Source organism: Erpetoichthys calabaricus, chromosome 14 (assembly GCF_900747795.2).
Source record: "Erpetoichthys calabaricus chromosome 14, fErpCal1.3, whole genome shotgun sequence".
Classification (NCBI taxonomy): domain Eukaryota; kingdom Metazoa; phylum Chordata; class Cladistia; order Polypteriformes; family Polypteridae; genus Erpetoichthys; species Erpetoichthys calabaricus.
In genome coordinates, this window is record NC_041407.2 from 73,577,106 (window position 1) to 73,596,958 (window position 19,853).

At 38.9% G+C, this 19,853-nt stretch overlaps 1 protein-coding gene across 1 annotated transcript in view; it reads right to left on the minus strand.

Annotated features, from left to right (window-relative positions):
• Positions 1 to 13,875, minus strand: part of eva1ba (eva-1 homolog Ba (C. elegans)) — an 89,589-nt gene extending 75,714 nt beyond the window's left edge. The window contains 1 exon segment of the mRNA XM_028818793.2: positions 13,613 to 13,875. The gene's annotated coding sequence lies outside the window, so the exon portion shown is untranslated.
• Between the last annotated feature and the right edge of the window lie 5,978 nt (positions 13,876 to 19,853).

Below are 19,853 nucleotides of genomic sequence, written 5' to 3' on the forward strand. Positions count from 1 at the left end.
CACCTCCAGGGAGTCCATAACTAAGCCTGCTGTTTTAATTAGTTTGTTGATTTGGTTGGCCTCTCTTGAAGTGATGTATCCAGGCTAGCACACCACAGTATAGAAAACGGCACTGGCCATCACTGAGTTGTAGAAAACTTGAAAGATGTCACTACTCACATTAAAGGAACAGGGTCTTCTAAGAAAAAAGAGCCTGCTCTGCCCTTTCTTAACCAGTTCCTCTGTGTTCAGAGACCAGTCCAACCTGTCACTGATGAGGACCCCCAAGTATTTGCAGGAGTGCACCTCCCCTACATCCACTCCCCAAACAGTGTGCGCGGTGGAAGTCAATAACCAGTTTCTTGGTTTTGCTGATGTTAAGATGCAGACAACTCTCTTTGCACCAAGAAACCACCTTCTCCACCTGACTCCTATACTCTGTCTCATCCCCTTTATCAATACACCCCGCAAGTGCAGAGTCATCTGAGAATTTCTGCAATCTCAATCAAACATTTCCTTCAAGCAACGTAATGCAGTCACAGAATCACCTTTTTCATTCAATAAGAATGAGAAATGAGTTGCAAAAAGTAAATAAACTTCTTGTACTGTTTGCCAGTATAATATTGCAATATAATAAATTGCTTATGTGCTATAGTATTTCAGTATAGATAGTACTTTATTTGTACCACAGGGGAAATTTAGCTTTTCATAGAAACTCAATAAATGGATAAATAAATACATATTACAACAGAAAACAACAACCTCCCTCAAATACACACCTGAATTACTAAATAAAATGAAATATGCTGATTTGGTTAAAGATAAAAAGGACAGTCACAGGCACAGTGATTCATTATGCAGACATGCTGCTGTTGGTATAAAGGAGCCCCAATCACGTTTCCCAACACACTTCTGCTGAATAATTTGTTGGCTGAAAGTCCTCAGTGTTAGTGTGTCAAAGAGAGAATGTGCAGCATTGTTGATAATGGCATCCAGGTTTGTCTTAACTTTCTCCTTTGAACTAATTTCATGGGGTCCAGAGTACATCCCGTAACTGAGCCTGCCATTTAAAGTTGATGTAAAGTGTAAGATGATTGGCATTTTAAGTTCTGCTACTGCTCCATTTTTTCATGGTTACACTGGTAGAATAAACAATTCTTTAAATAAGCATCTGTGTGTGTTTGTGTGTGCATTTGTAGGAGTTTTAGCATCTTTTGAGATTTTTGAAAACTTGGCATGATTTTATTAATGGAGATGAATTTTATATTGCGTTTTTCAGGCTGCACACAGCAAGCAGTATGAATCTGTAAGCACAGATGTTTCACGCAGTTACAGGCCAGCAATAATGCACAAATGCAGTACAGCTCAAACTAATAAAGCTACAGCTGGTAAAATTACTAAGATTGCTTCTTGCTAAAATGTATGAGGAATTAACCCAGTTAACCAAGTCTCAGACCACCTATGGTCTGTGTGTGTGTTCTTGATCACACATCTTTTATAATGCAAATAAGCTAATGAACAGTAGTTAAGCACTTCCTTCCGTTGCCTAACTATGCATAGTGCTTAATATAGACACAAAGCCTACAAAAATGTGACTTCTCTTGTCCTTTGCATGCTACTCTTTTACTAAAATGAGAGCTTTAAACAGGTCTTCTGAATGCTGAAATTTTGGAGTAAGAAAGAATGAGAAAAACAAAAAAATTATCTAGAATCATTTACGATAAAACCATCTATGTCACTATCTTGGGCAGAGTTTTAAGTAATATTTGAAAACAATCCAGAGGGAACAGATTTTTGCTCTTGTTGCCACTGTTTGCAAGAAATTCTACTGGTCTGATACTTAGTTCTGTTAGCAGTAGAGTGTTGTACCGTGTTAGCCATAGATTGATACAGGAGAAAGTAGGCTGAAATGACACTTTACACTTACACCTTCCCTGATGAAGGGGCATTAGTTGCCTCGAAAGCTTGCATTTGTAATCTATTTAGTTAGTGAATAAAAGGTGCCATTTCACCCTACTTGCTCCTGTTTAATTCTGTTAATATTATCTCAGGGTTGCACAGTGGTTAGCACTGCTGCCTCACAGCTCAGGTGAAAGTTTGACCCCAATAATATTTTGTTCAGCATAGCTGGCAGGTGCTTCCTTAGCCCCCAGGGACACTTAAAAGACAATTGCACCATTATAATCCCTTATTGCAGTGTTTGGCAAAGTTCCTAAATATTTCCACAAATTCACCGAACTCGTGAATTTAGCGGGATTCATTCAGCACTATTGATCAATCTTTATTAGCCTAAAGAGATTCAAGTGAATTTACTTGATTCGTTTAATTATTTTCTCAAGTTGGTCATTCTTTCCTAATTATTTAAAAAATCATTCTAAAAAACTTAAATGTGATGGGGTATTAAATAGATTTAGATTATATTAGTATTCATATTTTTGCTTGAATAAAAAAAATGTGGCTAACTCCTCAGTATTTCAATTTCGTGCACTGTGTTTCATGGAAAGCATGGGAGTCATTTAGTACCAGCAGACGTAATCACAAATCTTGATGTAAATCTGACAAAATGTCCTGGGAAGCTGTTAGTCAAAGCCAGACTTGCAATTGATGGAATTTACAACAGGGTATAAAAGCATTTTTTAACCCAGCTATAAATATAGCCTATTAGGTAATAATTTGCAAATATGTTGTTCCTGTCCAGCACAAGCTTCTTTTTTTCCCTGGATGTTGAGTGAAAAGACAAGATGTCAATAATTGTTAGAGTTAAGCTCTTGCATGCACTGTGCTCAAACATGTTTCAAGTGAATCAGACCCCTGGAAGACGTTCACGCATGCTGCTTTCTCTGGCAACAGTCCAAGGTATGAAACTGATTCAGTGGATGCTGGTAAATGCTATTAGAACCATATGTCCATTATTGTCCATTGCCCATTTTAAAACTATTTTAGAGTGATCAATACTGACCTTTTCTCCAATGCTGATTATTTTCTTTCTTTTGAACTTCTGTTTTTTTTTAATATGCTGACCTCTTGACCATTCTGTAATTAGATAACATCTCTCATCCTGAAAAATTTACTTGCAGTTGCCTCCCAATGGAAGCAAACCTCTGAAGCCCTAAATTCAATTTAAATTCCTGGGCTAACCTCAGCTTTCCATTTTCAGAATTTGGCAACTTCCTGTCCAGACATAAGAAATAAAGCCTATGCTTAAAACAAAAAGAACTTTCTGGCCAATCATTTCATTATACCCTTTAATTTTACATTCTTGGTGTTCCTAAGATAGTGAGAATGTTTAACTTTTAATATAGTATTACTCCTTAGTAAACATGTTTGGCAACACTTTTAAATACTGGTAATCAACTTGATAAAAGCAGTTACAATCGCTGATTAAAGATAACATTACTAGAAATATTTTAATGTGTGATTTGTTTACTATTTTATAATCACTGAATTTGGAATTATTGAACAATGCTTACATTTTATTTAATCAGAATTAATCTTACAAAACACAGTCTTTTATCTTTTACAGCCCAAATTAATAAATAAACACTTAAAGTTAAAATCTGTGCATTTTACGTTAATCATAAATGTTTATTTTATACAACAGTATTACCTACAAAATGCTGACAACTACAATTTTCAAAAATATAAAGGTTATGGGGTGGCACGGTGGCGCAGTGGTAGCGCTGCTGCCTTGCAGTAAGGGGACCTGGGTTCGCTTCCCGGGTCCTCCCTGTGTGGAGTTTGCATATTCTCCCTGTGTCTGCGTGGGTTTCCTCCCACAGTCCAAAGACATGCAGTTTAGGTGCATTGGCAATCCTAAATTGTCCCGTGTGTGTGTCCTGCCTGGGATTTGTTCTTGCTGGCTGGGATTGGCTCCAGCGGACTCCCGTGACCCTGTGTTAGGATATATCGGGTTGGAAAATGACTGACTGATAAAGGTTATGCAAGAATAAAACCTATAAATTGTTGACAAAGAAAGGATTACTTCATCCAAAAATTATATATTTTTATGTTACTTAACCCATGTGGTTTGTAGTGACTGGAAAAAATATTAATCTAATGTTTTCATACAGAACCAAGATAACAAAGTTTCTGATAATAATGTGGGACTATGGTGACCAATACTTGATAGCAGCAAACAATGTCAAAAATTCAGTGAAACAATCTCACATTACTCATGTTGCATAACAAACATGTCAAGTCATTCAGTTGAATGGGGAGAATGTGCACACTAAAAAACTGTGCTAGAGCTATTTATATACAGTGTGCAATTGGAGCAGGGATCATCTTTTAAGTCCTTTTATCTGGTTATTAATGTGTTGAGTCATGGGATAAAAGACCAATCCCCCTGATGCCTGTTTTTTGCTGATGACATTGTATTGTCTTTAGCACCAGAAAAGAGGAAGTGAAGAGGAAGTTGGAAGAATGGAAAAGAACTTTGGAAGATAAAGGATTGTCGATAAATAGGAAGAAGGCAGAATATTTGAGATTTAAAGATGATCAGGATTCAGATGTTAGCCTGCAAGGATAGCTATTGAAAGGAGTGGATGAATTTAAATATCTAGGATCAATGGTAGCCCAAGATGGGAAATTAGGTGCAGTGCAGTGCAGTGTGGATGGAACAATTAGAAGAAGGTATCAGGAGTGTTGATTGATTGAAGAATTAGCACAAAGGTTATGGTTTAAGGTTTTTAAGGCAGTGGTAAGACCAGCAATGATATATGGAGCTGAGACAAGGGCAGTAAAGGGAATGCAGGAGAAGAAGTTAGATGTAGCAGAAATGAGAATGTTGAGATGCATATGTGGAATTACAAAACAAGGACACAATAAGAAATGAGACAATGATAGGTACAACAAAAGTGGGAAAGATATCTAAAAAAGTACAGGAAATTATATTGAGGTGGTATGTAATGTGATGATGAGAGACAATGAATATGTGGGCAAAAGAGAGATGGGAACGAAAGTACAGGGGAAGGGAAAGCAAGGGAGGCCAAAGCGGAGGTGGATGAATAAAGTAAAAGAAAACTTGAAGGAAAAGGTCTGACTGGGGAGAAGGTGCAGGGCCGAGAGCGTTGATCAAGCACATTGATCCAACACAAAGGTGGGAGAAGATGACAAGGAAGAAGAAGAATGCAGTTGGATACAGGAGATGTTAATGTGGAAGAAGGACGCCGAGGAAGACGGGAGTGCAATCAATCAGTTTTAGTTTATATAGAAATTTAATAAACTGGTGAGTAGCATGGAGCTTTCTGCTTGCAAGTCAGAAAATTCATACAACAATGAATTCAAATGTAATGCTTTTATCAAATAAGAAAGCATACTTGTAGCAAATGTAAAAGTTTGACATTTCAAAAATACTATAGATATTTTGTTTTAAATAGCACACATTAAAGGAATACTCCATTCAAAACTCATATTTTTTATATGTTACTTGCCCATGTAGTTTGTTGGGATGCTTAAGGAAAATTTTTATTTTCCTGTTTAAATGCAGAATGGGAATAAAGTTTCTAATTGCCACGCATGTATGTCAAAAGCTCACTCTCCAAGTTCTTCCCAGGCATGTGATACCACCCTGGGACCACTAACTGTTTTGTCTTTTTCATCCTTCATAGTACAGAAAATCCGCCCAATAAAGGCAACTGACCCTTCCCATTCTGGTCCCCTGGCTTTAAAAATGCAACCACTTGGAAGGAGGCCTTATTCTACCCGGAATGACCAGAGCTAAGGAGCTCCACGAATACCCAAAGGTTGACCAGAGAGCGTAAGTAATTGCAGCCACCTTATTTGTGTGGCCATAGTTTGTTTTTTTTGTGTTTGTTTTATTTGGAACTCAGAAGTAAACAGGGACAGCTGGGTTGGCACCCCAAACATTCTCTTTTTGAGATTGTTAATCCTTCAGATGACCACATAATATAATTAAGGTCTGTGGTAACGCAGCTCCCTATCTCACTCTCTCTCTATGGTAACCAAAGTTGGACAACAGTAGACAGCATCCAAAATGTCCATGAAAAAATTTGCACATCACTTGTGGCTTATAATTCACAAAGTGTTTGAATTAAAGGTCTGCTCATTCATTCATTGATCAAGAATTATATCTTCAGTTGAAGAGCTGAATCCCATCTGAAAACACTTCCTGTTTGTGCATTGCTTTCATTTTCCAGAAGTATTTATTTAACACTGCTTTAGCAAAAAAATCCATGCTTTTTGCACATTGTAAACATATCGCTGGATGACTTGACATGGGAATTATGTGACACAAATGACATGAAATGTTTTCATGAATGTTTTCAATTTTGCTTGTTGCTGCATCAGTCACCATGCACTTCCATTCTATTGGAAGCATTATTGTCTCTGTTCTTCTTGAAAACCGCATTTCTACAAACTTCATAGAGCAAGTAACATATAAAAAATAAAATGTTTATATGGAGTGTTCCCTAAAGAAAAAAATCACATTTATCAGTATTTTGGCCAAAGGCAACTTTTAAGCATTTATTTTTTCCAATTGTTGTCAGTGGCTTTTTTAATGGTTTCCTAATGAGTTACATTTTCATGTTATTTAACAAAATTTATATTTATCGTTTAACTGTTTATTTTGTTTATATTGAACACATTTCAATATCTGATTTTTTCCTTACTTAAAATTTGTTTAGTTATCAAACACATTTCAATTTGTTCACCTAATCTTTCATCTTATATGATGCATGTCAAAGAGGCTAAGAGTAAATTCAATTTTAAAAATGGGATTTTCACAGGCTATTCCTTAGCTATAAAGTTTCTGGTTAAGAGCTAATTATAAATCCTACTAAGGTTCCAGCAGCAATAGATTGGCCAATTTTCTCCCGTTTTATGCAGGTGTCAAGATTTTTTGTGCCCCCAGTTATTACAAAACATTTATTAAAAATGTCTAACATAAAAAGCTACCCATCTATAATTCTGTCCCCATCATGCGTCATCCTAACTGCACTCATACTTTTGAGCAGGAGGCATCAAATATCGATGTCGGTACAATTCTGTCTCAAAAATAATCAGATATCTGGAGAGTGTAAATTTGCACCTACTTTTCTATGGAATTACTTGCAGCAAACAACTATTATGTTGGCAACAGGCAATTATTGTCCATGAAATGGGCTCTGATGAATGGCACCATTGACTGGAGGGATCAAAACATCAATTTGCGGTTTGTACTGATCACAAGAATCTCTCAGACCTAAAGATAGCTAAATAATTAAATCCCAGGCGAGCTCTTCAGGCTCTGTTTTTCAGTTGTTTCAGTTTTATTATTTTTTACCACTTGGCTGAAAGGAATCAAAAGCTGAGCTGCACCGACAAGACAACACAACTTTGCTAATGCAGACTCTGACATATGTATTTTTGACATCTAACATCTGGTCATACTAAATCTGAGTAGATAATTACAGTCCTAATTCCGTTGATATTTATGAATCCTGTTAAAGCAATTGTTGATGCCAAGGCTGTTTACACCCATTGCAGTTTAAAAGGATGTTTTAGCCTGGAGCAACATTCTTTCATTACAGAATTTCAATGAAATAACTCCTTAATCATGCCTACCTTCTCATTACAGGATACTTACTTTAAATAATTCACTTCATTTATTCCATTAAATAACATTCTCAAACCTAATTAATTCAGCTCAGGACACTGGAGGCCATGACATAGCTCAGCAGCATCTGGTTTAATGCAGGGAGTAACCTGGATGGGACATCTATCCATCAGAAGACTTACAATACAATACAATTTATTTTTGTATAGCCCAAAATCACACAAAAAGTGCCGCAATGGGCTTTAACAGGCCCTGCCTCTTGACAGCCCCCCAGCCTTGACTCTCTAAGAAGACAAGAAAAAACGTGTAGGGAAAAAATGGAAGAAACCTTGGGAATGGCAGTTCAAAGAGAGACTCCTTTCCAGGTAGTTTGGGCGTGCAGTAGGTGTAAAAAAGAAGGGGGTCAAAACTTATACTCAAAGAGATAAAAATTTGTAACCACCAATCATAACATACCTTTGGGATGGGGAAGAAAATACTTGGCACTCAGAGCAAAACCCACACAGATCTGGGGAGAATGTGTAGACTTTACACAGACAGTGGCAGGGCAGAGACGTCTAATGCTGGATGCATAAAGGAGCAGTGCTAACCACTCAACTACCACCAAATATTTAGTCAAGGTGAAAACCCAATAGAAATAAATATAAATCTACTGTATCTGGACAATAATAGCATCCAGTGCCTGTGAGTAAAGAGTGTTGTCTTTGCAGTCTTGTTGTATACTGTGACGGATGGCTGGGGCCCATGCTTGGCTGGAACGCCCCTTCACCACATCCGCCAGGGGGACAAGGGTGGGAAGCCCAGTATCTCCCCCTGTACGCTAGATGGCAGCCTCCCTGGGTTGCAGCGGTGCCTCGGACTCTCCCAGGGCTTCATAGGGATTGGAGTTCTGTGCAGCTCTGTGGAGTTCCGCAGGCGCCGCCAGGGGAAGCTGCAACAGGAGCTGCTGGGCCCTTTTGGGCACTGGTTTCGCCTTACCCGGAAGTGCAGCTGGATGTCGATAATCAACCACCTGGGGCACTTCCGGGTACCCAAAAAAAGGGAGCCAGCGACCACCACTCAGCGGCCAGAGTCGGGTGGAAGGAAGACAAAGCTGTGGAGGAGTGGTGGTGAAAGAGAGAAGAGTGTGGTGACCCGGTGCTTAGTGCTTGGGACTGTGTTGTGGCTGAAGACGTGCCCTCCAGCTGAAGAAAAATAAAAGTCTTTATATTTTATACATGCCTCCTGTGTCAAGTCTGTGCCGGGTCGGGCGCAATATAGCACCTTTCTTACAATACTTTGAGAAAATAATTTTTCTTAATAAACTACGTTTCTTAGGCTACAGCCAATAGATGTTTTAAAAGAAAACATCTCCACCCATACTTGCATTTTCATATCATTTTATGAAAGTATCTCAGCCTATCACTTAAACGACTGAAAACACATACCTATATGTCGTAGCTGTTTACCTGCACTGGACATTCACGCATTGGGGGAATCAGGAAAAGGAAGTGTACTCCTCATCAGACAATCATTTGCACACAGATAACAGCAATGGCGAATATGTAAAACAAAACAACAGATTGTTTAATTTGAACTGACAACGAGGTTGAATTGTTACTGACAGCAACGCATGAATATAAGGTGGGCAAAGTAGCTAAGAAAATGTAATGAGCAAAATCCAATCAGAGAAGGGCCACTTACTAAGCAAGGACCAATCAGAGTGCAATTAGAGTTTGAAAACTTAGAGCTTTGAAAATACAAACATCCACACTAAAGTTCTGAACCAGGATTTTCAGAAATATATGGCTATGGAGAGCTTTGTCATTGTTTTTGGGGGTTAAAAATGCCAGGATAGTGTGAATGAAAGGTGAAAAAGGAGGCTAATGCCTACATTTTAAAATGTTTTTATTTTGTAGTAGTGTGGACATGGCTTGAATGTCAGACAAAGTGAGAAACCCACGCAAATAAATGCATCAATGACAAACTAACATATCACATTTTACTGAATTACTGCAGGAATGCCTTAAGAATTACAGCATTTTTGATTACATACTTCATTCATACATGATGTCTTATTTGAAAAAAATCAACTGTAGTTCTTGTGAATGTTCTAGAGACTGCATCAATTCATTCATGAAATAGAAAAAGATATTAATAAACAAGAAAGCAAGTTAATTTATTTTCTGAACCCTATTATCATGCTTAAGGCCCTTAACCTGCACTTGCTCCGTCCTGGGTATGACGTTAATCTGCCCTGCAAGTAGGCCCTCCAAACTGCAGGGAAAAACCTGGGGGTTGGTGGCAGAATTGGCACTCCAGCCACCATAAAAAAACACCTCACACTGTTCCACTCCATCTGAACTAGTGTGGTGCTGAGGTGTCATCCGCTGCATACCTTCACTCGGGTCCCAATCTGGGATCTCTGAGTTGGTTCGTCATGTGGTGGGTGCGGCCTTGCGCTGTATCAGTGCCTGCTCCTTACCTCTCTCTCTCTCTCTCTCTCTCTCTCTCTGTCTTATAATGCATTGACATGACAAGTCAGAGCATATGTTGGCAACAAGGGGGAGAAGGGAAGAAACACTCCTGGATGGGAAACTAGGCCTCTACTGGTTTAACTGGACTTAGTCACACTCCCCACACTCACTTATACTGGCCCATTGCCTGGAAAAAAACTTACATGCAAATTCCACAAGCACTTTTTATAATAGTTACTAATAATTTTTGAATTACTTAATTTACCTACACAAGATTTGTTGGCTTTCTTACATGAACTGTCTGCTTCAGCTCTTGTGACATTTCCATTGAGTTGAGAAATTAGATTTTGACCGTGCTGTTTGAAAACATGAAAATTGTTTCTCTAAACTCAGTTTTTGTTTCTGCTCTAAACTGTGAAGCTGTCTCAACTACTATGTTATATTGTCTGGGGGGGCGGGCATTTGCTGACAAATTAATTGCCTAATCCTTACTGACACACTTCCGAATAGGCAACAGAAGAAGAAAACTAGCTAAAACATTAAAAGAAAAATCACACATAGCGTGACTTAATTTCTAGAAATAAACTGTTGTTGAAAGACGGGGAGGTAGCACATCATCAAAATGAAAGTCTTTTGCCTAACAGAAGATATAGGAACACAGTCTGGGTTTTTGTCTGTTGCTGGGTTATTGGGTCTTCAGCTGCATCCATGTGAATGTGCTTAAGGGAAAGTGTTGAGTTTCTGTGAAAGGTACAGTGCGTTCAGAAAGTATTCACACCTCTTCACTCTCTTCACACCTTACTATATTGTGTGACAGATAGGAGCGCTTTCGCTCCCTTGAACCCTCGGACACCACGCCAGACACCAGATAAAAGTCCAAAATATTGGTTTTATTATAATAAATGCGTGCACAAAGCACCTACACTCCACAATACTTAATAAACACTTCAATAATCACTAATCAAACAATCCTCCACTCTCCCAGACGCGTTGCCACCCTTCCACCCAGCTCAGCTCGTCTGTCTGGGATTTCCCACAGTCCTTTATAGTCCTCGACCCGGAAGTGCTTCTGAGCCCTCAGTCCATGTGATTATCCAGCACTTCCGGGTCAGGTAAAAACTTCTCTTTTTTCTTCAGCCCGGAAGTATATCATTTCTTCCGTTCACATGACTTGGAAATACTTCTGGGCTATACGAAAAATATAAATCCCTGGGCCTTCCTGCAGTGACTCCTGGCGGCCCCCATGGTATCCAGCAGGGCTGTGCATTAAAACTCCAATGTCCATGAGGCCCTGCTGGAATTCGGGGCACATCCATGTTTCAGGGAGGGCTCCATCTGGCGGCCTGGGGATATTGGCCGGGATGAACGGCCGGCCATATCCCACAATTGTAAATTTTATTTTAAACGGATAAATTTCAAATTTTTGTTCACCAATCTACAAGGAACATCCCATAATGGGAAAGTGAAAACATTTTTTCAGAAGGGTTTACAAATTTATTTAAAATTAAAAACTGAAATTCCTCATTCCTGTAAGTATTCAGACCGGTATTGCTGTCATTCACTTTTACAACTTTTCATTATTGATTAGTCTGTGACCTTGTAACAACTGCATACTATCTGTGCAGCCTTACTTTTCTAAAAAGGTAATAAAATTAGGGGTTTAATAAAAACAATATAGTGTCTGCGATCGTGTGTGTATTTTCTTACTGCCAATGTAATGATAAGCATATACAGTAGACACAGCCATGTGAACGTGTGTCACCATAAGAAGACATGCTAGTTTTCAAGGAACACAACTGCAGATGATACCAAGCCAGGTGGATTTGTAGATAATTTAGAATCCGTTGAATCATTACAGAAGGACGTTGACAGCATACAGGCTTGGGCAGATTTCTGGTAGGTGACATTTAATATAAGTAAATGTAAATTATTACACGTAGGAAGTAAAAATGTTAGGTTTGAATACACAATGAGAGGTCTGAAAATCAAACATACACCATATGACAGGGATTTAGGAGTCATAGTGGACTTGACACTATCAACTGCCAGGCAGTGTTCAGAAGCCATTAAGATGGCTAACAGAGTGTTAGGTTATATAGCACGATGTGTGGAGTAAAAGTCCAAGGAGGTTATGCCCGTGTTGGCTGGGATTGGCTCCAGCAGACCCCGTGACCCTGTAGTTAGGATATAGCGGGTTGGATGATGGATGGATGGATGGATGAATTGAATTGAAAAATGGAGTTCACAAACTTTCCTTGTTACCCGCAAATCGAACTGTTTTTCCCCAATTAAATAAACTTTGGTGTCTTATATTAGTTTTTGGTTAATGCTTTTAGTGTAGAATAGGCAGAGAATGATCAAGAATGGAAATAAACAGGAGAAAGAGAGCTGAGTTACCTATGGAAAAGAATAAGAGTGTTTAACAATTTTTTAAGTAGTACTAGGGTGTTGTACCGTGTTAGCCATTATGAATGTAGTGAGAAGTCAAGCAAAATGACACCTTTTATTGGCTAACTAAAAAGATTACAATATGCAAGCTTTCAAGGCAACTGAGGCCCCTTCTTCAGGCAAAATGTAAAAGATGTAAGAAGGGGCCTCAGTTGCCTTGAAAGCTTGCATATTGTAATCTTTTTAGTTAGCCAGTAAAAGGTGTCATTTTGCTTGACTTCTCAATACAATTTTTTACGTATATAGTAATATAGGAAAAGACACAAAGCTTTTGTTTTTATAGTTTTTTGGCATTTTAAGATATGATTAAGACCTTTTCTGAGAAAATGTTACTGTACAAAATTAATCCTGACTAAATTGGAACCATGTGCTCTTTACATTAGTTGTTTTTTTCTTTTTACTTTGTCACAATCTGTTTGCAATGAGTGCTTGGATTCAGCGTATCTCTCTACTTAGTAATTAATTTTATAACAAGCGAGTTCCTGTTACTGTGATGGTGCAAATTCTGGATTATGTTTTATTTTGTTTTAGTACCCGTATGTATAATACAAATTTGTTGCTGTACATCTTTTGACAACAGAATGCTTTTAAGTTTCTCATTCACTACATTCTTTTACTCAGTTTCAACACATCACTAATTCAATTCAATGCACTGTTTTATTTTTTGCATAGAGCAATGTATTGAGTCTCTGAAACTTGTACACATTTACAAATGTCATATAATTACACACAAAAAAACATACGCAGTATGTGAAATTGAATAGATAAATAGATAATTCTGTGTTATTCATTTTATGAAATAATGTTCTGTATCTACTGTATACAACAAATAAGATCAATACATTGAAAAGGTTAGGTGTCATAACATAAACAATAGATTCCATGACCCTGAATTTGTTTAAGACATTTTGAGAAGTTATGTTACCTAATAGTTAAGTTGTCCCCATATTTGATCCAGGAACCTAGTAAAATGTAAATACTAGTAAATAGTAAAAAACAGACTGATAAATTGCTAAATTAAAAATAGAAGGTGTTCTGCACTATTCAGACTCAATCAGTAGGATTAACATTGAACATGATATTTATCGCCAAGCTGCTCCAACCTAAAAACACCACAACAAGTATAATAAATAAATTAAATAAAATAAAACTAAATTGGCAAAAAACATACCTCACATCTGACAGTTTTCCCAGGATAATGACAGTGGAAATGTGTTTTTCTCCAGCTGTTCCACACCCTTGGTGAATGATCTCAAATAGGGTAAAGTTTGTAACTACATGCCTGCAGCCAGGTCTCCTGATGGTTTTTTGCACACGAATACTACTTAAGAGGATATGACCCTCGCCATTGGGCCTGCAGTGTAAAAACTCTCTGGATGAACCTCTGAAGATTGCCAGGTGTTGGTGTGAGCTGCCTCCACAGAGGTTAGGCTTGGAACAGATTTTGAGAGGCCCAGGTGAGTTAATGAATAACACAGCTGCTGCTCAACTCTGGCCTTTGTTAATAGACTTTACCGTCAGTAGCTTGAAGGAATCAGGCTAGGGACTTGTGCTTAGTTTTCTTATCCTTTTGCTTTTAAAGGGAAGAAAGGTCACTTTACTGCAAACCACAGTTAAATCCAGACAGAAGCAGAAAAATCTGCTTATGTATTTGGTTGTGGTCAGCATGAGCAACAGATTTTATATGTTTTCTTTGCTGCTTTTTCCACATGCCTTTGTAAACATAATAATTATTCAGCCAGTCCAGTTACTTTTACTGTATGAGAACGCCAGCCATCTAATCTTAGAAGGATTTATTGGTTCTAGTATGTGCATTCATATATAATGATCAACTATTTTAAATGTATTTAGTGACCTATGTGCCAGATGCGAGAGAGTTCCGAAGAAACGTTAGGATGGCGCCCTGTTTAATGAGGGAACAAAAAAAAACTGTTCAGTAAAGACAAAAGAAATAGGCGCTTGTAGGCACAGTAAATGAAATAAAGGAAATTGCCTACAAATTGGCCTTGAAAGGGCTTCTCTAAAAGTTGGGCCAGGCTTTGTGGAATTCTGAACTGGTTGTTGCTCTGATCCAATAAGTGATGCCGCCTGGATGCTTTTTATATTGTCTAAGTCTGAGTCTGGGTGTAATTTCTCTGTCTGAGTTGCCCTCATTGGGTGGCTTCTAGGCACTGTAGAGAAAACAAATAGAGACAAGACCATTAATGACAGTGCCCCCTTCTTGCCCTATACCACAGATGAGCCTGATAGGAGATCCTCTGATGCAAATGTATAACTGTGTGGCTATATATATATATATATATATATATATATATATATATATATATATATATATATATATATATATATATATATATATATATATATATATATATATATATATATATATATATGTGGAAGAGTAGGTCAGTCATACGGTTTGCATATTTGCAGCTGGAGATCCACAAAGGGAGAAAATGAATCACGTATCATAAAGTAGCTTTTATTCCTGAGCTTTCAGCCCCTACCAGGGTCCTTCATCAGAGGATAATGCTTAGACTTACAAGAATCAAAGGCAATATATAGCAAAAGTTACGTGGGGGGGGGTTAGGCATTCCATGCAGTTCTTGCTCACCAGTATACATAGGACAAACTTCAAAAATAATTGCAACACGAATACATGATCATTGCAACGCCGTTAGAAGAAAGGACTCACGATCACTGATCTACATGCATACAAAATCAACAGGACATACATTTAACTTGGACAATGTACAAGTAAGATTTAAGGCCAGTACCAAAAGTGGCAGAGAACTGGCCGAATCTTGGCTATCAAATGAGAATGCCATCAACAGACATTTGGATATAAATCCATCATATGCAAAGTTAAGAAGAACATGCTCATAATAAATAAAATCTTTACAACCAATAACCCTCCCCCCCCTCGTTCACACTGACTTAGCCCCCAAACCTACCCCCGAAACCCAACCCCCCCACATAACTTTTGCTACAGTGAGCTTTCACCACACCTGGGAGTGATTCCAGATCCAGCTAACGAGCCACTTGGAGCACTCCCTGGAGCTGCCTCACTTTGCTTGGGTAGCCAGAGTCAGGAGATACAGGCTAAAGCTTCCTAGGAAGAGTGGAGGTGGACTGATAGATACAGAGAAAGAGAGAGAAACAGAGAATAAGAGAGAAGTAAAGACATTGGTGTGTGCCATGTTTATTGTGTTGGGAACTGTGTTGTGCAGGTGGGAAATGGGGAAGGCATCTCCCACAGGAAAAATGGAAAAAAAAAATTATGCTAAACTTGTGTCCACATCTGTCTGTTGAGGAGCTGGTGCACCAACTGGTGGCCACAATAAATAAATAAATATATATATATATATTTTTTATATATATATATTTATTTATATATATATATATATACATACAATGTATAGGGCGGCACGGTGGCGGAGTGGTAGCACTGCTGCCTCACAGTTCTCCCCGTGTCTGCGTGGGTTTCCTCCCACAGTCCAAAGACATGCAGGTTAGGTGGATTGGTGATCCTAAATTGTCCCTAGTGTGTGCTTGGTGTGTGTGCCCTGCGGTGGGCTGGTGCCCTGACCGGGGTTTGTTTCCTGCCTTGTGCCTTGTGTTGGATGGGATTGGCTCCATCAGACCCCAGTGACCCTGTAGCTAGGATATAGCGGGTTGGATAATGGATGGATGGATGTGTGTGAGTGGTACGAGTCGGGCCAAGGCTGGGTGGGTTCCTGGGATCCCCACCAAAAAAATAAACAAATCACCGTCCCTACGACGGTGTGAATCTAAGCGGCTCCAGACCACTACATGGTGAAATAAGTTAAAGCTACTGGTTTGAAGAGTGAATAAAATACCCTGTTGCTCAACTTTTTAGAAGTGCTAGGAAAAATATTTCTGGAACACAATACAGTACACAAAGAATTTGTTTCTAGGAAAAGTAGGTGCTTTAAATGCTTATCTTTATATTTTCCATTATTGTGCATGCTGCAGCTCCCAGCAATGTATTGTATTGTAAGGGGCATTTTTGATAATCTTCTCCATCTTAACAATCAGATGTCAAATGTGAGCATTGCCTAAAACCTTTGGTAAGAATACCAGAAAGGCCAGTTTTTAAATTAAAATACACAAATTTAAAAAAGCTATAGACTGCATCCTATAAATATGTTTTTTGAGACTTGACTATGCATTTTCCAATATAAAACATCATTTTACACAAACTGCTGAGCCTAACAGAATTACAAGAGTGGGGTTTACTCTGTCGAAACACTTCTGCGTCATGTCAAATTTTAGTTTACACAAACGAAAATGTAGTGCAACAGATTTTATCAGACATTCCAGCTGTAGGTCACTCTGAGCACCAGGAAGAATCCTCCCACTTTAAAAAAAAAAAAAATGGTGATCTGGACTGCATGACAGATTTACAAACCTTTAGCTACTCCAAACACAAGTCTGGTCGTTTGCTTGTTCAGTCAGTATGGCAGATTACTGCAAGGAGACAGTAAAGTGAAAAGGGTGCCAATTAATAATATATGGCTGCTGTTGTCAGGGCATATGTATACCTTTGATACTCGCTTTGCTTTGAATAATCTAGAATAAAGGGACCTGTCAGCATCCTCCGATTAATGAGCTCGGAGCTCTGCTACCCAACTCAATCTACTGCTTAATAAAAAGAGCATAAATTGTCCCTGTGAGTAATGACTTGTAGTGCTGGATTTGACCTATTAGGTTAGCCTTTCATTGTTTTACACGAGATCCAAAGCAAATGTCTAGGCAAGATAAAACAGAATGATCTGACTCCAGCAGACAATAAACAACATCAAGACAGAAAAGCTCAGCTGAATAAGTGGTCCTGTAGGCCAAGAGGTTAATATTAAGATGAATTCATGTGAATTCTAATTTGTATGTCTTTCTGGCTTTAAGAAAAATGTTTGTTTATTTAACATATAAATTTATTAAACACTAGCAAAATACCCGCACTTCGCAGCGGTGAAGTACTGCTTTAAAATTTTTATTAAGAAGAAAAGTAAACCTTTTTAAACTGAGGAAAAATATACCAATAATTATTTGTTAAGGATCTCTTTGTATACCACGTTGTCAGTTCGGCCCTCCGGTTGTAATATGACCAAGCTGTGCGCTGAGCTTACTCTTGAGCATGCAACGACAATTGGCCATGTGAAAAGCAATCTTGCCTCAAATCAATGCCAACCTTTTGTAGGGTCTGTCCCTGAGACTTATTAATTGTCATTGTGAAGCAGAGCCTTACTGGAAATTGGAGGCGTTTGAATTGAAATGGGTTTCATCGATAACTTCGCATCCAGCTTTTGAGAGTTTAAAACATTCATAAACATCAAAGTGTCCACTACTCAAATCGTCATCTGTGAATCTAAGATGTTTAAGAGGCATTGGCGGTTGTCCAAAGGTGTAAAATATTTGGCCATTTCGGTACACTTGAAAGCGACAACCGAACAATTCAGCGGCAGCCATCAACTCACATGCAGAACCATAGGTGAAGGGCTTAAGCATTTCACTCTTATAGTGCTGCTGTGTAGTATAATTATCTCCTGTACCGTCATCAGTCCACACCTTGAACCTGTCCCAGTCATTCAATACATAAGACACAATGTTCTTCCGGATATCAAGAGTGAGCCTGATATGGCCGTGCAATATGTAACACAGAGAGTGGAAAAGGCAGTCGCCATCTCCGGGCATGGAAACCACTCGGTAAGTGACAGTTCTTTGATCAATGGTGATCACCTCGATAGACATGTTAATGGGGGTATGGTTGGAACGATAAAGGAAATGGGTACCTGAACAATGTAAACCTGTAAGTCTAAAATACCTACACAATAACTATACTCGTAATAAACAAATAATAAAACAGCAGAGAAGCCGTGGATTAAATAAAAAGGCTGCAGTTATCAGTAGGGAGACGTGAATACTGTGGCGAAGCAAGGAGGGCAATGAAGAGACCGGAGCGACGGACGGCCTTATATAGGCAGGCAGCCAACTATGTGGGAGGCGTGGGGATGGGGGACCCAACGCCGCCTCACACTGTGACCGAGCTGCAGGCTATGGACGTATATATGTATGTAAGTAGGATCCAGTTAGCGTTGGGAACCCGCGTACCAAATTTCTTGAAGATGGGCCCATAAGTAACAAAGACCATTGGAAAGTTCAATATGGCGGCTGATAGTGGCGTCATACCACCGAAATAAGAATGTACATCGGTTTCGGTTAGCGCAGGGAAGCTGCCTACCAAATTTCGTGAAGATGGGGCCATAAATAAGAAAGTTTAACATGGCGGACGTTGTCAACCGTTATGTCCGTTACGCATAGAATTTCGAAATGAAACCTGCTTAACTTTTGTAAGTAAGCTGTAAGGAAGGAGCCTGCCAAATTTCAGCCTTCTACCTACACAGGAATTTGGAGAATTAGTGATGAGTGAGTCAGTGAGTCAGTGAGGGCTTTGCCTTTTATTAGTATAGGTACCACAATAATTGTAAAGGTTTCACTCGAAATATTAGGGTTGTCTACTTCAGCGCACTCTTCTGAATAAAAATCGGTGATTCTCCCTTTAGCTGAAAACCAGCTCCATGAATACAAATCATTGGGTTTGCATGGCTATTATGCTCACACACACTAGAGACCAGCACTTGGGTTTTCTTATGAAAAAAGCTGACTGCCAAGCTGCATCAAGGTAACCTTGGCATACATTTTACAGCTCAGAAACAGTGCTCTTCTTTGTTGTATGTGCTAAGACATTTGTGAGATCAGTTGACCAACATTTTTATATTATCATTTACACTCACCGGCCACTTTCTTAGGTACATGAGTTCCACTGCTTGTTAACACAAATATCTGATCAGCCAATCACACGGCAGCAACTCAATGCATTTAGGCCGGTAGACATCATCAAAATAACCTGCTGAAGTTCAAGCCAAGCATCAGAATGGGTAAGAAAGGTGATTGAAGTGACCTTGAATGTGGCATGGTTGTTGGGGCCAGACGGGCTGCTCTGAGTATTTCAGAAACTGTTGATCTCCTGGGATTTTCATGCACAACCATCTCTAGGGTTTACAGAAAATGGTCTGGAAAAGGGAAAATATCTAGTGAGCAGCAGTTCTCTGGGTGAAAGTGCCAGAGGTCAGAGGAGAATGGCCAGACTGTTTTGAGCTGATAAAAGGCAACAGTAACTCAAATAACCACTCGTTACAACTGAGGCATGAAGGAAAGGATCTCTGAACGCACAACATGTCGAACCTTGAAGCAGATGGGCCACAGCAGATGGAGACCACACCGAGTGTCACTCCTGCCAGCTGTCAGCAGGCAACTGAGGTTACAATTCGCATGGGCTCATCAAAATTTGATTAAAGAAGACTGGAAAAATGTATTTAAAATTGCCCTTT